At 50.0% G+C, this 19,500-nt stretch overlaps 1 long non-coding RNA gene across 5 annotated transcripts; it reads left to right on the plus strand.

Annotated features, from left to right (window-relative positions):
- The first annotated feature begins 632 nt into the window (after positions 1-632).
- On the plus strand, positions 633-16,506 carry LOC102546373 (uncharacterized). Of its 5 annotated transcripts, XR_015621216.1 has the most exons (4): positions 741-1,005; positions 10,356-10,529; positions 14,162-14,302; positions 15,937-16,506. It is a non-coding gene; the product is annotated as an uncharacterized LOC102546373 (long non-coding RNA). The 5 variants fall into 5 exon arrangements; XR_015621219.1 differs by lacking the exon at positions 10,356-10,529 and having other exon boundaries at positions 633-1,005; XR_015621215.1 differs by lacking the exon at positions 741-1,005 and having other exon boundaries at positions 10,085-10,529.
- The last annotated feature ends 2,994 nt before the right edge of the window (positions 16,507-19,500 follow it).

A 19,500-nucleotide genomic window follows, 5' to 3' on the forward strand; every position in this document is an offset into this window, starting at 1 on the left:
GGGTTCTTAAGGAGCCAGAGTCAGTCTGCTGCAGCCACGGCCTTCACCCACAGGACAAACCTGGATCTGGACACCGGGTGGGGTGGGGGGAGAGGAAGGAAGAGGAGGAGGAGGGGAGGAGGAAGAAGAGGAGGAAGGGGAGGAAGAGGAGGAAGAGGAGGAAGGGGAGGAGGAGGAAGAGGAGGAGGAGGGGAGGAGGAGGAAGAGGAGGAGGAGGGGAGGAGGAGGAAGAGGAGGAAGGGGAGGAAGAGGAAGAAGAGGAGGAAGGGGGAGGAGGAGGAGGAAGGAAAGAGGAGGAAGAGGAGGAAGGGGGGAGGAGGAGGAGGAGGAGGGAAAGAGGAGGAAGAGGAGGAAGGGGAGGAGGAGGAAAAGGAGGAGGAGGGAAGGAGGAGGAAGAGGAGGAAGGGGAGGAGAAGGAAGGGGAGGAAGAGGAGGAAGAGGAGAAAGAGAGAAAGAGACCAAGACAGAGAGACAAAGGGACAGAGAGCCAGAGAGTCACACAGACATAGAGAGAGATAGAGAGTCAGAGGAAGACAAAGTGCATCAAATGTCTTTCCACAAGTACCTTCCAAACACCCACCCTTCCTCCTTCCTTTCTCCCTCCCTCCTTTCCTTCTTCTTCCTTCCCCCGCTACTTCCTCCCTGCCAACATCCCTCCTTAACTCTCTCCCTTCTTCCCCCTCTGTTTCTCTTTCTTTGAAACAGGGTTCCTCACCAGTCTGGGACTTGACAAGTAGGCTAGTCTGACTGGCCAGTGAGCCCAGGGATCTGCTGGTCTCTACCCCCAGAGCTAGGATTATGAGGTGCGACCTCTTAGCCTCTTGCTCCTGCTGCTGTACCTGCTGCTGGCCAAGATGGACTCCTCCCTCTGGACCTTATGCCAAAACAAACTGCTTTTTCCTTAAGCTGGCTATGGTGCTTTGTAACAGCAACAACAGAAGTGTATCTAAGGAGCGTGGGGTTACTGTGGAACCCTGGCTCCTTCAGGACTCACCCATCCACAGGGTACGTGCAACAGGCTCTGCCTGGGTATTTCTCTAGTATTATTTACAAAAGTTTTTGTGTGTGTGTAGATACATATATTTTTAAGGATTTTAAAGATGTGGGGTGTGTGTGTGTGTGTGTGTGTGTGTGTGTGTGTGTGTGTCATGGCCAGAGGACAATGTTGAGTTTTGGTTTTAGCAGGGGTCTCCAATGGCCTAGAACTGGCCGAGTAGGCTAGGCTGGATGGCAGTGAGTCCCAGATCTGCCTGCCTCCACCTCTTTAGCTCTGGGATTAAAAGTCTGCTGCCACAACTAGCCTTGCTTATTTATTAGATGGTTTCTGGGATCAAATTCAGGTCCCCATCCTTAAAAAGCAAAAGCTTTACTAATTGCGCTATCTCACTAGCCTAGGCTGTCCATCTCATCGCCGCCTTCCTCCTCCTCCTCCTCCTCTTCCTCCTCCTCCTCCTCTTTCTCCTCCTCTTCCTCTTCTTCTTCCTCTTCTCCTTTTCTCCTCCTCCTCCTCTTCTTCCTCTTCCTCTTCCTCTTCCTCCTCCTCCTCTTCCTCCTCCTCCTCCTCCTCCTTCTTCTTCCCCTTCTCCTTCTCCTTCTTCTTGAGACAAGGTCAGTCTCTTATAGCCCAGGATATCCTCAGGCTTACTATGTTGATGAGCCTGGCCACTCCTGATCTTGTCTTCACCTCCTACCTGCTGTGATTAAAACTGTCGGGGTTGGGGATTTAGCTCAGTGGTAGAGTGCTTGCCTAGCGAGCGCAAGGCCCTGGGTTCGGTCCCCAGCTCCGAAAAAAAGAAAAAAGAAAAAAAAATGTCTGCCACCACCGCCAGCATCATATACATTTCTTTGTATACATTGTTTGGATTACACACACACACACACACACGCACACACATAAACACATATGCACACTCACACACATAAACACATATGCACACATATACACATACTCGCATACATACACACGAATACGTACAAACACACATATATGTACACACATACCCACACATACATAGCATATGCACACACACATACACACATACACACATACACACATGCATGCGCGCGCACACACACACACACACACACACACACAGGGACCTCAATTTTTGGACGCAGAAATCGAAGATTAGAGAAATTAGAGGCCACACTGCTTTTCATTCATTTCTTTGGACAGCCAGGACCAGAGCCAGATCCCAGATACCCCAAGCCTTAGACTGACGTCGTCGCCCTGCCACCTGACTCCTTACTCCCTGGAGACCAGGCCCTTCCTGGTTTTCCTCTGGGCTCAGTGGTTCTGATCTCCTGCTTTATCCTCTGACATCGACTCTCTCACCGTTACATCATCCTGAAGTCCCTCATCAATTCGGCATAATTGGAGGCTCATCCTTTGGGCCTCCTGGGAAGGGGAGGCAGACAGTGACTAATGTTGTGGAGACCCGGCCTCAGCCCCCGGCGCCTGTGCCTCTCTGTGGGCTGATGCTGTCACATGGGGATTGGCTGTGTCCTCTCTCCTACCTGGGATGTTGTCTGACTTCACTGAATCAATCTGGCAGAATTTAAAGGGAATATAGTGTCCAGTCGCTAATCCTGACCCTGTTTTTTATTAATTAATTAGTTAATAAGGAATCCAGGCTGGGGAGGCACCTCGGAGGTTAAAGTGCTTGCTGCAGAAGCGTGCAGACTGGGGTTCACAGCCCCAGAAGCATGAATGCTGGAGAGGTGTGGTAACCTGCCTGCAATTCCAGCCTTGGAAGGCAGAGATGTGGCAGCCCTTGATCTAGCTGCCTAGCAAGACTAATCAATGCGCTCTAGGCTTGATTGAGAGAGCCTGCCTCAATGAAGAACTATCAAGAAGAAGCCCTGGCTTGGATCTTGAGCCTCCACTTTTGCACACATGTGCACCCACACATATGCAGAAACATGCATGTGCACACCCATGTACACATGAAAAATGGAAGAGGAGGAACTAGAAAGAAGGAAAGGAATGACAGACTTAGTCACGAAGGCTTCAGCAGCGCAACTGTGGACGAGAAGCTCGATGCCCTGACCGCACTAGGATGGTGCTAAGCTGAGGGCTGCAGGGATAGGCAAGGGCTGGCAAGTGACTTAAGTGACGGTCACTCTGTGGGAAAGAGTCACACCCAGTGCAAACGGGAGAGCTGGTGGAAAGCCGGGGACACAGTGCACAAAAGCAGGGACATATCCCAGAGCACTGGGGCCAGAGCAGCCTTCAACCCTCCATCCCCACTTGCTAGCTGTGTGCTCTTAGAAAACTTCCTTCAGGCCTGATATAGAGCAGAGGGCAGACGTCCCAGGTGATCCTTGGCTGCACAGAGTCCGTCATGGTAGGGAGGGCTTGGTGGCTGGAGGGCTGGGGGTTGGGGGTGGGGGCTTAGCATGGCTCCTTCAGCCCTGGGGTGGATCTGGAAGTAGGGGAGAGCTTGGATGTGAACTGGCAGTAGGTGTCGCCTGCAAAGGCCCGCCCCCAGGGATCCACTTCCACCAGCTTGTTCCCACAGCTCCTTCAAACACTGAAGACTAGGAACCAAGTGGCTAGGAACCAAGCCCTCAAACACATGAGACTGCAGGGGGATGTTTTACATCCAAACCATAGCAATGAATACGGTGAGTTTGGTTGGCATGGAAGGGTGGTCGTGTAAGTTTTCCTTAGAACACAGGGTTCCCGTCCCAGAGTGGGCAGTGTAATTAGGGACTGGGGATAGTCAAGTGTGGGATCTCCGTATGTACAAAGCTCAAGGAATAGAAGGTCGTGTTCGGGGCCCGTAGTCACAACAAAATATAGACCCCATCTAGTCTACGAAAAAAAGGGGATTTATTGGCACTGGAAATCCTTAGTAGGGTTGTTGACTCTCCATGAGGCCCCAGGCTTCCAGCATCCTCCTAGACCACAATACTAGAGGAAGACATTGACTGTGCTCTCTGCCAGGGACCAGATTACTGGGCCCACAAATACCTAATCTGACGCTGCTTGGGCCTTGTGTCTTCCTCTTAGACTTGTTCCTGGGACAGGAGCTGGATCCTGAGACAGGCTAGGCCTGCTGTCACCTACCCCTTACGCCACATTGTGCTGTGTTTTTTATGCCTGGCCACGAAGGAAGGCGGGACCAGTGTCCTCCCAAGGACTGCCGGGTGCTGCTCCATTCCTAGGGGCTCCCTTCTGAGACCTGGCCTCTTCACCTGGAGGCCTGCCTAAACCTCTCACTTTGTGTAGAAGCTTCCAGAACCTTTAACACCTTCTATGCCCTTGCACACTTTGTAGCAGATATTCAGTCATGGACATACGGGCATGCCTTTGATTTATGTGACAACATTTTTTTTCAAGACTGGATTTCTTTGTGTAGTCCTGGCTATCCTGGAACTAGTTATGTAGATCTGGCTGGCCTCAGACTCAGAGATCTGATTGGTGGGATTAAAAGTGTGTGTCACCATCACTTAGCTAAGGACATTTTCTCCTCTTCTACTCTTCCTCCTCTTCCTCCTCCTCCTCCTCTTCTTCTTTAAAGATTTATTTATTTTAAGTATATGAGTATACTGTAGCTGTCTCAGACACACCAGAAGAGATATCAGATCCCATTACAGATGGTTGTGAGCCACCATGTAGTTGCTGAGAATTGAACTCAGGACCTCTGGAAGAACAGTCAGTGCTCTTAACCTCTGAGCCATCTCTCCAGCTCAGGACATGTTTTCTAAAGACCAGATATTGATATTGATACAGACTTGCATTACTTTTAAGATTTTATTTTTATTGTCTTTACTTATGAGTCTGTGTAGGTGGCTGTGCATGCAGGGACCCTTAGATCCCTGTAAAAGGATGTTAGATTCTCCTGCACTTGGACGCAAAGGTGGTTGCGAGCCATACAACATGGGTGCTGGGAACTGAGCCCAGGTCCTTGGCAAGAGCAGCAAACCCTCTCTCCAGCCACCAGATTATTATGTTTTCAACCATCACCATGAAGTAATGCCTGCAGAGCAGACACCCTCACTCCTGCTCTGAACCTCAGCCTACAGTAGCTCTCAGTGTTGGGAACCAGGAATGATCCACAGTGAGTGGAGAGGGGGTCAGAGGCCTGGTGATTGTCGGGGACAGAGTGAAGGTCAGTGGCGGTGGAATGGTTGTCAGGGCTGGGTGAGCATCAGAAAGCAAGCAAGGGCTGGCCAGGTCTTGCAGAAACTGATTTTTCTATTCTATTCAGTGCTTTGACCACAAAAAGGCCTCCGCTATCAAAATGTCCCCTGTGTCCTAAGGCTTTCCCAAGCTGCCCTTCTGTGAGGCACAGGTCAACTGGTACTCAGGTGATAACTCCCAGACTCTTTTTTTTTTTTTTTGGTTCTTTTTTTCCAGAGCTGGGGACCGAACCCAGGGCCTTGCGCTTCCTAGGCAAGCGCTCTACCACTGAGCTAAATCCCCAACCCCAACTCCCAGACTCTTATCTGATAGGACACTATATCCTTGAGCCGGGCAGATTCCAGATGACTCTACCCTCATCTGCTGCTTGAGCAAATGCTCTGCCCAGCTTGTCTCCGGCACACCACATTCCTCTCCTCCCTGGGTTGCAGATCTGGGCGATGAGGGTAGAGCCGGGCATCCTCCAACCCTGTCAAGGTGCTCCCTGTTTGAAAAACAGCTAAGGCTGGGGAGTTGTTTCACCTCCCTGCTCACCAGGTCACAACCTGGAGCTGCAGAACTTGGAAGACCCCTCTCTAAGCTGCTCTAGGAAACAGACCAGAGCCCCCCAGGTCCTTGTGGGAAAACCCCAGGGAGCTATGCCTTCTCCATTTTGCTTCTCTGCCTGAAGTCCCTATTTTCCCCTTGCTTTGTGTTTTTATCTCAGCCCTGCTTGCTCCCCGCTTGCAGTTTACAGCTCCCACCCCAACTCTTCTTCAGCTCAGCCTGCAGTAACCTAATAACAGGCAAGAGCAGAAACAGCCACTGAGGTCCACTGCTGGCAAGACTAGGAAGGCCAAACCCAAGCCTAGTTGAAGCTCAGCGTGGTGGTGCAGGCCTCTGATCCAGAACTGGGAGGCAGAGGTAGGTGGACGCCTGAGTTCGAAGCCAGCCTGGTCTATAAAGCAAGTTCTAGGACAGCCAGGACCACGCAGAGAAACCCTGCTTGAAAAACCAAAAATAAAACAAAGAAACAAACAAAATGATTCGAGTAGAGTTGGCTCCTAGAGGGTTACCCAGTTCCAATGACTGCCATCTTGCTGCTGTGCACTATCTCTTACATGGTAGAGAGACGTAGCTCTTTCTTTCTTTCCTTCAGGTAGTCTTTCACTGAGTTACATCTACTATTCCTTCCTTGTCCTACAAGCATACAAATCAGTCATGGGGTCTGCCCCCATGATCTTTTTTTTTTTTTTTTTTTAAGATTTTATTTTTATTGTATATGAGTACACTGTAGCTGCCTTCAGACACACCAGAAGAGGGCATCAGATCTTATTACAGATGGTTGTGAGCCACCATGTGGTTGCTGGGATTTGAACTCAGGACCTCAGGAAGAGCAGTCCGTGCTCTTAACCACTGAGCCACCTCTCCAGCCCTGCCCCCATGATCTTTAATGCACCAAACTGTTTCTCAAAAGTCCCACCCCTGAGTGTCATCATATCAAGCAATAAGGTTATAGTTTCAACATGGCTTGTTTGTTTGTTTGTTTGTTTGTTTGTTTTGAGGCAGGGTCTCATCTAGCCCAGACTGGTCTTGAACTTGATATATAGCCAAAAATGACTTTGAACTTCTGATCCTCCTGTGTCTACCCCCAAGCCCTTCCTCGGCCAATTTATACAGTGCTACAGACAAAACTCAGAGAGCCAAGCACGCTAGGCAAGCCCTTCCTCAACCAGCTACACTTCTAGCCTCATGTGTGGACCTCAGGGGAGGACACTCCGTCATTACAGAGGCTTTTACAGAAAAAAACTTAAACAGCCTAGACATGGCGGTTCTCACACACACACACACACACACACACACACACACACACACAATCCTAGCATGTGAGAGGCCAGAGTGGGAGTCTCAAAAGATAGAGGCTAGCCTCGGGTATATGGTGACTTCCTGGCAAACCTGGGAGACCAAAGGAAACAAAGAGTTGGGTTTGGGTTGACAGCTCAGGGGTTTGCTGCTCTTGCAGGGGACCTGGGTTCTGTTCCCAGACCCCACAATAGGCAGCTCTCAACTCTTTACGACTCCAGTTCCAGGAGTTCTGAGGCCCACTTCTGGACTCTGCCTGCACATTCACACCCATGGTGTGCACACAGACAAGCGGGCACACACATGTGCAAATAAGGAAAAAGGATATTAAAGTAAAGTAAGATACTGTAGTGACACTGGGCTTAGCAGCACAGGCCTGTAGCACCTCAGCTACTCGGGAGCCTGAAGCAGAAGGGTTCCAGGTTCAAGCCCAGCCTGGGCCACTTATGGGGTGGCTGGGGACGTGTCCAGAGATAAAGGATCCTGCCTAACATGTGGAAGGCCTCTAGGTTAAATCTTCAGGACTGTACCCCATTCCTGAAAAATACTCCGTGTGTGGGCATGTGCGTGTATGTGCGTGTGTGCGTGCGTGTGCCCATGTGCCCAGGTGTGCGTGCGTGCATGCATGCATGCCTGTGTGTGTGCTATCTTTCATATACACATGTAGATACTGCAGCTTCTAATTACTCCCTTCCAGAAGAGTCCCCGGAGAGAGATTTCAAAGGAATTCAATAAGAAATGAAATCTCAGTCTCAGCATATCGGAATTTACTGGCTACCTTCCAAGAAGGCTCGGAGGCATAAACAAATTGATCTCGATAGGTGAAAAGGAGAGGGCTTGGCCACACCCCTAGATTGTCCTAGGAAGCCAGAATGCTAGCTCACTAAAACGTGGGTCGGTAGCATGGAGAGCAGGAAGAAGCCCCGCCCCCAGCCAGAGCATCCTCTGCTGTGGGGAGATTGACTGGCGATCTGGAGCAAGGGTTTAAGTAGCAGTAAGTTCTGCTATCAGGCCAATGGGCCTGGGGGCGTAGCTCAAGGCAGAGCACTCGCCTGGATGAATGGCTGCAGCCGGGGGTTTGATGCTCAGTGTGGCAAAAAGAGAAGATGGCATCAGGGGCTGGGGAGATGGCTCATTCAGAAAAGTGCTTGTACGCAAGATGAGTCCCACCCCACCCCACCCCCTATCTCCCCTGTAAAAAGGCAGTGTGGTGGCAGATGCTTGCCTGAAATCCAAGCGTGGAGATGGAGACAGGGCCCCTGGCCGGTTAGCCCAGCCTGCTTGGCAAACTTCTGACTAGTGCAAAGGCCGCCATCTCAAAACACAAGGTAGGCGGCACCCGAGGAACGTCCAACGCTGACCTCTGACCTCCACAGACTCATGCGCGTGTATACACATGCATCTATACACGCACCAACATGCATACATATAAACGTGCACAAAAAGAAAAGGGGAAGACAAGACATCAGGCAAAGACTCTGCTGAACATGTCCATGGTAGTCCCAAGACATGGCTGCCAGGGACAGATGCAGGGGCTTGGGGGTCAGGATACCACTCCCTCTGCAGTGCTTGAAAGGGGCATCCTATATTGATCTATTTTCAGTTCTGGGCTTCTGTGGTTTGCTGACTCCTGTTCCATAAACACATCATTCCTTCAGGCATGCAAATGTTCAGTTGCAAAGCTATTTAGTCTGTCTCCTAGAGCTTGTACCCAAATCCCGGTCCAGTAGGCTCCCAAGGACTAATCACTCTCAGAACTGCATGCAAATCAGGTCCTGGTCAAATGTGTATTTTCAGGGGAGTTTATAGTGTTACCAGAGTTGTAAGAAGAGATTTCTATTGATATCGGGGAGTGTTTGCCACCCCCCCACACTCCACCCCACCACCACACCAGGCTTTGGCAGGAGCTGTTTTTGTTTTTTTTTTTTTTTTTTAAGTGTGATCCCATCTAATCCCCACTGAGGCCAAGCCTGAGCAAGCCGAGCAAACATCTCCCTAAGGTGACTTTGAAAATCTCTTGCCTGGACTCGTCAGTGTTTGTGCTGTGGGCGAGCCTTCTTTATCCTTTGGTCTTTCTGGATGAAGGGGCAGAAGAAACACAGGCAACCTATGCCACATGGCACTGTGGAATGGGTCTGCCCAGAGGCTGGGCCAGCACAGACTCCAGTCACTTGTTTTCTTTTCTTCTTCACTTGGCTCTGTCCATGCTGAAATTACCTTGTGAACGAGCCCCTCCTGACCCATCTCGTGTACTGAGATCTGGATGCCACCTTCGGCAGACACCCCTCCTTCCCAAGGTGCCCTGCTCCTGTTCTTCCTTCCACCCCTGCAGAGTCTAGAGCCTCTAGGCTCCCTGAAGCTTCTTGGGTTGTTATTTGTCAAAAGTGGCACCAGTAGTCCCCATTATCTTAGCCACTGTTGCTGTGAAGAGACAGAGGGTCTGATTGGGGCTGGCTTACAGTTTCAGAGGTTTAGCCCATTGTCATGGTGGGGAGCATGGTGGTGCACAGGCAGACACGGTGCTGGAGAAGTAGCTGACAGTTCTACATGCAGACGACAGGCAGCCGGAATAGAGAGACACTAGGCCTTCCTTGAGCTTCTGAAGCATCAAAGTCCACCCACAGTGACACACTTCCTTGAAGTAGGAACTTAAGGGCTCTTTGGAAAGTCGGTTGCATGGCGTTTTGCTGGGGCAAACACAGGAAGGAGTGTTTTCCTAACGTGGACACAGGTGACAGGCTAAGGCAGACTCTTTTTGTTTTGTTTGTTTGTTTGTTTGTTTGTTTTTCCGGGGCTGGGGACTGAACTCAGAGCCTTGCGCTTGCTAGGCAAGTGATCTACCGCTGAGCTAAATCCCCAACCTAAGGCAGACTCTTGAAGGGACGCTTCACTGAAGCTGACACAGGAGAGAGGATGTTCTGCTAAAGCAAGCACATGAAAGGACACAAGATGGAGGATTCTATGCTAACGACACGCATGTATTGGTCTGCCTTACATTGCGTAGTTGAGCTGCATTTGTGGAGACGCCATAGAGAGAAAAGCACACCAAAAACCTTCTGGTGGTGTCCTGCAGCTTTTTGCGGCTTCCTCCACCTACTCGGGCTGATGGGTGGAGTGAGGTCAGCCGAGAAAGATGCACGCACGTGCTGAGGCAAGCCCCGTGGAGGGCAAACGATGTTTGGAGGGTATAACTAGGGCTCGCCAGACAGTGACGGAGACAGAGCTTGGCTTGCTGGTATGGCTAGCTGTGCAACACTCGTGGGTCTTGCGTCTTCGTTGATCTGCACTCAAGAAAGGCACAGCTGAGCGCTTCTCTTAGCGTCCCTCTTGGTCCCTCCTGCTGAGGCCTGGCTGTCTCTGCTAGGTCATGCCACCGCTGCTGATTCATGTTTGCTCTCCTGGCTCTACCAAACTGGACTGCTGGTGTATCCATAAAGTGTTTGCGAGTGGATCAAGCTGCCGCAGCTGACCTGTGAACTGAACCGCTGATTTCCAGACAACAAAGACGGGAGTTGTTCCAAAGAACCTTTCTAAACAGGTCCACTTCCCCTGTATCCTTTCTCTGGTGGGCGGTGGGCTCCAAGGGAGGTTAAAGCATTTAAGAACCATCATTAAAATTAGGTTTTGAAAAGATTACAGTTATACTTCCTCCAAGGCCACACCTCATCTTTCTAAGAGCGCCACTCCCTGGTGACTAAGTATTCAAATATATGAGTCTATGTATGTCGTTTTTTATTCAAATACCAATACTTGGAAGGTTGAAGCAGGAGGATTGTGTGAGTTTGAGGCCAGTCTGGGCTGCAGAGTGTTGCCTTGTCTCAAAACACAAATAGTAAAGAACCTACCACATCCAAGGACATGACAGAAGTGAAGGAAGGACAGGTATACTGGTGCTGGGGACAGGGCACTGTGTGCTAAATCCGTCAGGGAGACCTTGCTATGTAACAATTAAACCAGTCTCTTGGGAACAGAGAAAGCCTGGATTTTGGTGTTAGACAGGCCTGTGTTCAAATCCTGCCTCTATACCATTTGTTTTGTTTTTGGCTTATTTCTTTCTTCTGTTTTGCTTTTCAAGACATGGTTTCTCTGTATAGCCCTGGCTGCCCTGAAACTCTTTAGACCAGGCTGGCCTCAAACTCACAGAAGTGGCTACCTCTACCTCCCAAGTGGTGGGATAAAAGGTACATATTACCACTGCTTGACCTTTTTTTTTTTTTTTAAGTGGTGGCTGGTTTTGGCTTACTTCAAAACACAACCTTGCTTGTATACCTTTGATGGGCCTGGAACTTGTGATATAGACTAGGCTAGCCTCAGATTTGTAGTGATTTTTTTTTTCTTCAGAGCTGGGGACCGAACCCAGGGCCTTGTGCTTGCTAGGCAAGGGCTCTACCACTGAGCTAAATCCCCAACCCCTGTAGTGATCTTATTTTTCTGTCTCCCAAATGCTGGGTTTCCAAGCAGGTACTTCATGGCTGACTTTTTGTTTTGTTTTGCTAATTTCTAGATTACATGTTTGCATGGGGTGGGGGGGGGGTGCATGTGCCACAGCATACATGCGGGAAGTCAGAGGAGAGTTTTCAGAAGTCAGTCTTCGCCTTCCAGGTGGGTCCTGGGAGTTGAACTCAGATCATCAGAGTTGGCAGCAAGCCCCTTTACCAGTTGAGTCATCTTGATAGCCCTTGTTTTAGGTTGTTGCTTTTTTGATTGGTTTGTTTGTTTTCTTTCTTTCTTTTGAGACAAGGTTTGTATTAGTCAGGATTTTTCAGGTCATCTGTGACAGGGTCCAAAAGTGACCTCCAGCTCCCTATGTAGCCAAGGATGGTGTTGAATGTCTGGTTCTGCTGCCTTCACCAGCCGGTAGCTGGGATTCCCAGTGTGTGCCACCACATTTCATCTATGTGTGCTGAGGTACTCAAGGCCTCATGCACACTAGGCAAACATCCCTTGTTTTATTTTTGAGATAGCATTTCATATATCCAAGGCTGGCCAGAAAGCTGAAGAGTCCCTGAGACTGTCCTTGAACTCTTTTTTTTTTCTTTTCTTTTTTTTCGGAGCTGGGGACCGAACCCAGGACCTTGCGCTTGCTAGGCAAGCGCTCTACCACTGAGCTAAATCCCCAACCTGTCCTTAATTCTTAATTCTCCTGCCTCCACCTCCCCAGTGCTCTCAGTGCTGGGATGACAAGTGTGCAGCACCAGGCCTGGCTGTGGTTTTCTCAAGGTTTCCTCTTCCCAGGTGACTCTAGTTTGTGTCAGAGTGACAGTAAAAACCAACCAATACTCTTACTTAATGTTACAGAGAAAAGGGGTGGCGGAGTCTGGACGCAATAACGTATGCAATTTATCTGGCCCCAGATACTCCCATGGGAGCCACTCTCAGACGCCCTGGTTTGGGGAGGGTCTTGCTCTGATCCAAAAGCTCAAAAGAGGAGCTAGAGTGAGTGCATCTGTCCTGGACACCAGCCCCAAGAGAAAAACTAAGTCTCTTCTAGCAATGATTTTGAAAGAAGGGGATTAGTTTTTTTAGTTCATTTTGTTTGGTTTTGGTTTTGTTTGGGTTTTTGGAGGTTGTTTTTTGAGACATGGTTTCTCTGTGTAGCCAACTGGCTATTGTGGAACTCAGTCTGTAGCCCAGGCTGGCCTGGAACTCACAGAGATCCACCTGCCTCTGCCTCCCAAGTGCTGGGATTGAAGGCCTATGCCATGAAGGTTAGAGGACAATTTGGAAGAGTCAGTTCTCTCCTCCCATCATGGAGATGCCAGGGACCGAACTCTGGCTGTCAGGCTTGGCAGCAAGCCCCTTTGCCTGTAAGCCATGCCGTTGTCCCTGGGGTTCATTTGTGAAGATCGTACTCCTCTCTCCTAAGGAGTGGTCTTAAAGCCACCGATGGCAAAAACCCTGGATTGCTTCAACACTTGTTCTGTTTTCATCTCTCCACCGCCTGCTTAAAATAAGGAGCTCATTGCTATTCTGCCCACGGCTGCCTCTAACTCAGAACTGGACCGGGAATTGAATTCATTTTTCTCTCTTTTGCTAAATACCATTTTTATCTTGGCTCAGTCTGCGAATCCTTAGATGACAGCATCTGTTTTAGCAGTTCATGCCTGGACCTAAAGGAACAAGTGATAAAGGACCCCTCCCTAGCTCCCCATGACCTGTCTGTCTTCCAGGGGAGTCTCCCACACACAGAGCGGCCATCCTGCAAGCTGCCACAAGCCCCCTTCTTTTCTTCTCACCTTTTTCATTCCTGGGTGCCGGATGGGAGCCTTCAGAGTTTCACCAGTAAATTACAGCATCCCCCACTCCCCAGACTTCAGGCTCTCTCTCTTTGAAAGAGGAAAACGAGCGCATGGTAGAGGCAAGCTTCTCCAAGGGCAAGCTTCTCCAAGGGCCAGCTTCTCCAAGGGCAAGTTTCTCCAAGGGCAAGCTTCTTCCAGGGCAAGCTTCTCCCAGGGTAAGCTTTTCTTCGGGAGGTAGAGGCAGGCAGACCTCTGTGAGTTCAAGGCCAGCTAAAGCTGCCTGATGAAACTCTGTTCCAAATAAAAACAAAAAGTGGGGGAGGGATAGGGTGGGAAGATGACTCAGAGAGAGGTGGTTTCACAGTGTGCAAAGACCTGGGTTTGATACCCAGAAACCAGATAAGATGGTGTGTGTCCATGAGCCTAGTACTTGTGATGACCCATGGAACCCCGGGAGGCTCACTGGCCAGTCAGCTTGGCCTACACAGAAAGTTCCAGACCAGTGAAAAACTCTGTCTCAGAAATCAGGTGCCTAAAGGCCACCGGAGGGCATCTCTGCCTTCCACATGCACACACACACACAGAGACTCTCAGGCAAGGGGGTTAGTGCTAGGCCCTAGGATGCCCTGAGAAGATTCCTGAGAGGAATGATGTCATGCTTTAGAGTCAGCCTGAAGTTCTTGCTTTTTCACCTCTAATCTCCTGTCCTAGTCCCCTGCCCTCCCTCAAGCCTCTTCTCTTCACCCCCCACCATGCCTTGTCTCCAGCAGGGTCAGCATCTTTGTCATCATTTCATAATGACACACACACAGAGGGAGGGAGTCTTCAGGCCAGGGCCAGATTAGGATGTCAGGCTCCCCCGAGGACAGGTGGGGCCGGAGGTGGTTTCAACTGCCTCATTATTTTAATCATTATGAATTTTCCCTTTTAGCCACCGCGCACCTGTGAACCCAAGTCCCCAAACCCTGCCGCTGCCGACACTGTTGACAAGGAAAGACAGCAGAGAAAAGGGATGAAATCTGTATTCTGCGGCTGGGACACTGAGGGACGCCACGGAGACAAGACAAACAGGGTAAGAATCTGAGAGAGTCAGGATGTAACGCCAGGCCCGCTCTGCCTCAGCCTGAGCTACATTCAGCTGTGGAGGGAGATGGCAGTGGCCAGCTACGGGGAAGATTCTCAGCCTCTGGCCAACGCTGAACCTGTTGTCTCCTGGCCATCTGAATCTTTTTGTCTTTCTGAGCTGGTCTCCTCAACTGTAAAGTGAAAAGGCTTCTGCTTTCTACTTCCAGAATTCCGGGGTAGCCCAGGGGTAGAGCTCTGAACCTCCAGTGCTTCCTCCACTCTTCAGAGGCTCAAACGAAGCCTAGCATATTCAAGACCCCGCGTTTCACCCCCACCGCTGAATAAACACAGCATGGCGGTGCGCACCTGTAACCCCAGCTCTTGGGAGATAGAGGCCGAAGGGTCAGTTCAAGGTCATCATCAGCTACGTAGTGAGTTCAAGGCTAGCCTTCGACACATGAGACCATGCATGTCTAAAAAGGTCTAACACAGGACACACTAAACAGCAGTCATCTGAGCTAGTAAATGCCTACAGTATGTCAACCCGGGCTAGCTGCTAGAGAGCCTATGTGAACAAGACAGAGTCCTTTCCCTGGCTTCTGGCTAGGGTAGGTAAGGGCACATGACAGATGCTGCTCATTGGCTGGCTGGAGGGGACTTCTTAGTCCGTAGCTGAGGAATACGGCTTCCTGCCTGCTGGGAAGTTAATTAGGTGAGACTAGAGACTAAACTCTCAGCTTTAGATAATGGGAACATAAAAGGAATAATAACACAGTAATGATAATGGCTGGCCAGTTCCAGGGAGGTGTGCAAGCCTTCATGGCAGCCAGGGGCGTTGTTTTATCCTCCACAAAGCCTGATAAAACTCAGTGCTGACTGAAGTGGCTTTTCTGGAGACTTGAGAAATGTCATTGTCCCTCAGGCACTGCAAGGTTAACACTTAACTTCACCTCCTACTGGCACAATTAAGACTGCTGGTGTCCAGCTTTGAATCACGTGTCTCACCCACCCCACGTGGGAGACTATGTAGAAAAATGGCGGAAGAGTCTGTGGGGAGGGGCTGTTGGCCAGAGCTGCTGGATCTATAAGGTGGAACAGATCCATGAGTACAGGTAAACCTCCTTGCTGGTTTGTGTGACGAAGTGAACTCTGCCCTCCCTCGGCTGGCAATGGGGGGGCAGGGGAAGGGGGGGAGCTTTTCCTCCCCACAGTATGAAGCTCATCATTCTCGGGCATGCATAGGACACTTAACAGGGCACCAAGCCCTTCTGACCCTGGATCCCTACAGATTCTATAACAGTTCCGTGAAGTGGGCACCTGTCACTGCTCGGGAAACTGAGGCTCAGAGAGAGAAAACATAATCAAAGGGGTAGCCAGGTGTAGTGGCGTGTGTGTGTGTGTGTGTGTGTGTGTGTGTGTGTGTGTGTGTGTGTGTCTGTTATCCCAGCACCTGGAGACTAAAGGATGGCTGGGTTGTCAGTTCAAGGTCTAGACCCTAGCCTACCCCTTACCCTTACCCTACCCCCTACCTCCAACTCCAACCCCACCCCCGTCCCCGCCCAAAGAAAAAGAGCAAGTGGGAAAAACATGGTGGAAAACCACAGCTCTGCAGGCTCTGAGTCTTTGCGTCTGTGATTCTAGATTGTTCCTTATCTGGAGTCCTGGACCGGGCTTTCCTAAAAAGAAATGGCTCCCCACAAAAGCCACAGGATTCTTTTATTTCCCGCTTTTCGTGCCAGATGTTTCCCGGGACACTTGAAGAAGATGGAGGAAGTAGAATGAACCCAGGCTTAGCCCAGCAACTCAGCTCCCCTCTGACCTTGAACAGGTCCCTCCCGGCACACTGGAGGTTTCTCAACCACAGGGCATGGGTTTCCTTTCTTTGTGTACCTCTTGGTTGTGCTGAGAAGCAAAGAAAACTAGCAAAGTCAGAAGCACTTTGGAAATGTCGAGCGTATCACGTGACCTCAAGGCTCTTGAAGCATCACATGACCTGAAGGGTTCTGGATCTCTTCATCCAAAATGGCAGCGGGAAACTTCAGCCTGATTTCTTTCCTTCTTCCTTCCCGTTGTTCCTTCCTCACTGGAAAAGCACCGAGAGAATCCCGCCCCTGTACCAGACGCTGTTATTTTCTCAGGGACTGAGGATTCCCACAGGTTCCCGGAACTCAGAGGGAGGAGGGAGCAGATCTAAATAAACTATAATTATGATGAGTGGGTATGAGGCCTGTTTGTTTTGATCTTGCCAGGTAGCCCAGGCTAGCTGGCTATTGGTGGAAGGCCTTTTAGGAGATCCATCTTTTTTGAGGAGTCCAGGGAGCTGTGAAGTATAGAAAGAGGTTCATGCCTGTTAGCCCAGCATGTGGGAGGCTTAGGCAGAAAGACTAGGAGTCCAAAGTCTTTCCTCAGGAAACCTGGCTGTGTGGCTAAAAAAACGGCCCCAGAAGAAGTTGACACAGTAGATATATTTTCTTTTTTTCTTTTTTCTTTTTTTTCGGAGCTGGGGACTGAACCCAGGGCCTTGCGCTTGCTAGGCAAGCGCTCTACCACTGAGCTAAATCCCCAACCGATATATTTTATCCAAGGAAGAGATCTGTGAGTCTCTGACACCTATCTGACTAACAACGACATCCGGGGCAGGTGACAATCAGTCTCCTGGGTTTTTGTTTTCTTTTGTTTTCTGTCTTCTCTTCCTAAAGTCAGACAGGCCACACAGCAGGACTCTGGATCCAGCCATAGGCCAATAAGAGCACAGAGGAGCCAGAGGAACCGGAAGGGGGAGGGGCATTGAGTGACCTCCTGGCATGTGACCTGTTCCCTAAGCCATAAATCCTTACAGACCCCAACTCAGTAACCCAGAGCATCCAGGGAGACAAATCATCAATGGGTAGAAGGCCTCGTTCTTTGTCTTTGCTGAGGAGGCACGCTGAGGAGAGATACAGGGAATGTCTTTCTGGCTGGCACTGAGTGGGCAGTCCCGACACATTGGTAGGGAGGATGCTGACAGTCTCCAGGGAGTGGCTATGGGCCTGGCTTCTAGAAAGACAGGTTGAAAACCCAGTTCCAAGGTAAGATTCAGAGCCTGAACCCCGGCAAATTGGTCTTTTGGCCTGGTTGCCATGGAAACCGACAGGCAGCAGCTGCTAGGGAGGAAGAACCTGCAGCTTCTACATCTAGGATCGGGAGACACCCGTGGTGGGGGAGGGGGTGCATACCCTCCTTTCTTCCTGGAGACCGCTGACTGTCCCCATCTCTCAGGCTTTCAGTTCTCCACAAAGTCACAAAACAAGAGACAGGACAAACCCCAATTTCTTGCCTCTAAGTCAACGCCCATTTATATAACAGTAGCCTTCCGTTCAGCTTTGGGAGCAAACAAGACCCTGTAGCGCTGAAGCCTGGAGCCCTGGGAGGTTTTCTTGGTCACCTGCAGGAAGGGACCATGTCCTTAGATGTGTATTAGCCACTAGAGGCCAATTTGGCCTGGCTTTCTGTCACTTTCTCTCTGGAAAACCTGGCTGGCCAGAGAGTCTGTGAAAGCCTTTGTCTGGGTAGGGAGCTAGCAGAAGCTGAGCCCAGAGGCAAATGGCAAGTGACAGGGCTTATTGTCCCCTCGTTTGATGCTACACTGATATCATTAGTTTGCAGCCTGGCTGGCATCCTTCAGGCCGGGACCTTGCTGGGCCATGTTCCCCAGCTCCCCTACAGGTTATCTCAGGAAACCCCAGGAGGGAGGGGTGGGGCCTGGATCCAAGTCGTTGGTCCTCTTTCCAGAGCAGCGGCCAGCACCTAGCTTTCATCTTATTCTGTGAAAGGAAATGCGGGTCTGGTGTCATCTGGGGCTTTGGGCTTCTGTGCTGTGCATGTGAGCAGGGTCCTTATGTAAGAGAACGGAGCCGGCTCGTGGAGGAGCAAGAGAGGACAGAAAAGCAGAGCAGCTCCCAGACTTCCTGTGCAGCGGGCAGCGGCTTTAATCAGAAAGGTAGCGCAGACAGGGGCGTTATGTAAGAAAAAAGCCTGCGCCAAGGAACACAAAGGCAACGAGAGACGGAGCCATCACTTCAGACCCCACTGCCCTTTCACTGCCCCCCCATATTACTATTATTTATAAATTACACAAATGATATTAGAGCATGCTTTAATTTAAAAAATGTGTGTGTGTGTGCGCGCGCGCGCGCCCGCGCCCTATTCAGCATATGTCTGGAAGTCAAAGAGCAACTTGCAGAAATTGGTTCTCTCTAGCTCCCAGAGTTCAAAACGAGGCCCTCAAGCTTGGCGGCAAGCGTCTTTACCTGTTGAGCCCTGCTGCTGGCCCAAGAACTCCATTCTATAAAGGATGCAAACACACTAAAGATAAACTGGCCTTTGTTGTCCCCTTGCTCCTCCAGCCATTAACAATTTCATGTCGCCTAGAGACTCGGTTTTTCTTTAGCCTTTAGCGTGTGCAGCCATCACATCGCTTTGTCCTGAAGCTTTCCCCACCGCGCTGTTTCTCATAGTTAGGTTCTCCAGCAACTGCCAACCCACACTCTCCATTACAGACACTTGGTGATTTGTTTACATCATCGTTAGGAGTCACGCGCTATTTATAGTCTTTTGTTAATATGAATAATAATGCTTTGGGCACTCATGCAGCTGGGGCAGTGGGGGGCGGTTCTAGATGTGGAATTGCTGGGGTAACGTGTCTGTGTGTCTAATTTTCCTAAATACCATGGGTATTTATTTTTAAGCATTTTGTCTTTGTCCTTTTTAATTATCTAAGACAAAGATGTCCATTGTGGGGGGAAAAAAAAGGGCAGAAAAGAAAATCACTCAGGGAGAGAGAAATCACTGTGTCTCTTTATCCAGCAGTCACAGACTGTTTACAAAATTGGGGCATGTTTTTCTCCCAGTTATTTATTTAGATTTGTTATTTCTCTCCCTCCATCCCCCCCCACGCTCATGTGTGTGGACTGCCGTGTAGTGTGGAGTTGCTTCTCTCCTTCCACCTTCGGTGGGATCCAGGGATCAAACGGGGCTTCTGGGGCAAGCACTTTTACCATTCTTTACCGTTGAGCCACCTGTCAGCCCTATTTGTTTACGTTGTTATTGGTATCGCAGTCCAAGCAGACAGCACCGTTCCCTAACTAGCCTTTCTTAACCTTGTGAGCATTTCTCCTCATCCCTAAAGCATCTGTTTAAACACTGCTTTTATGATATTATGACAGA

This window comes from Rattus norvegicus, chromosome 5, assembly GCF_021556685.1.
Source record: "Rattus norvegicus strain SHRSP/BbbUtx chromosome 5, alternate assembly SHRSP_T2T, whole genome shotgun sequence".
NCBI lineage: Eukaryota > Metazoa > Chordata > Mammalia > Rodentia > Muridae > Rattus > Rattus norvegicus.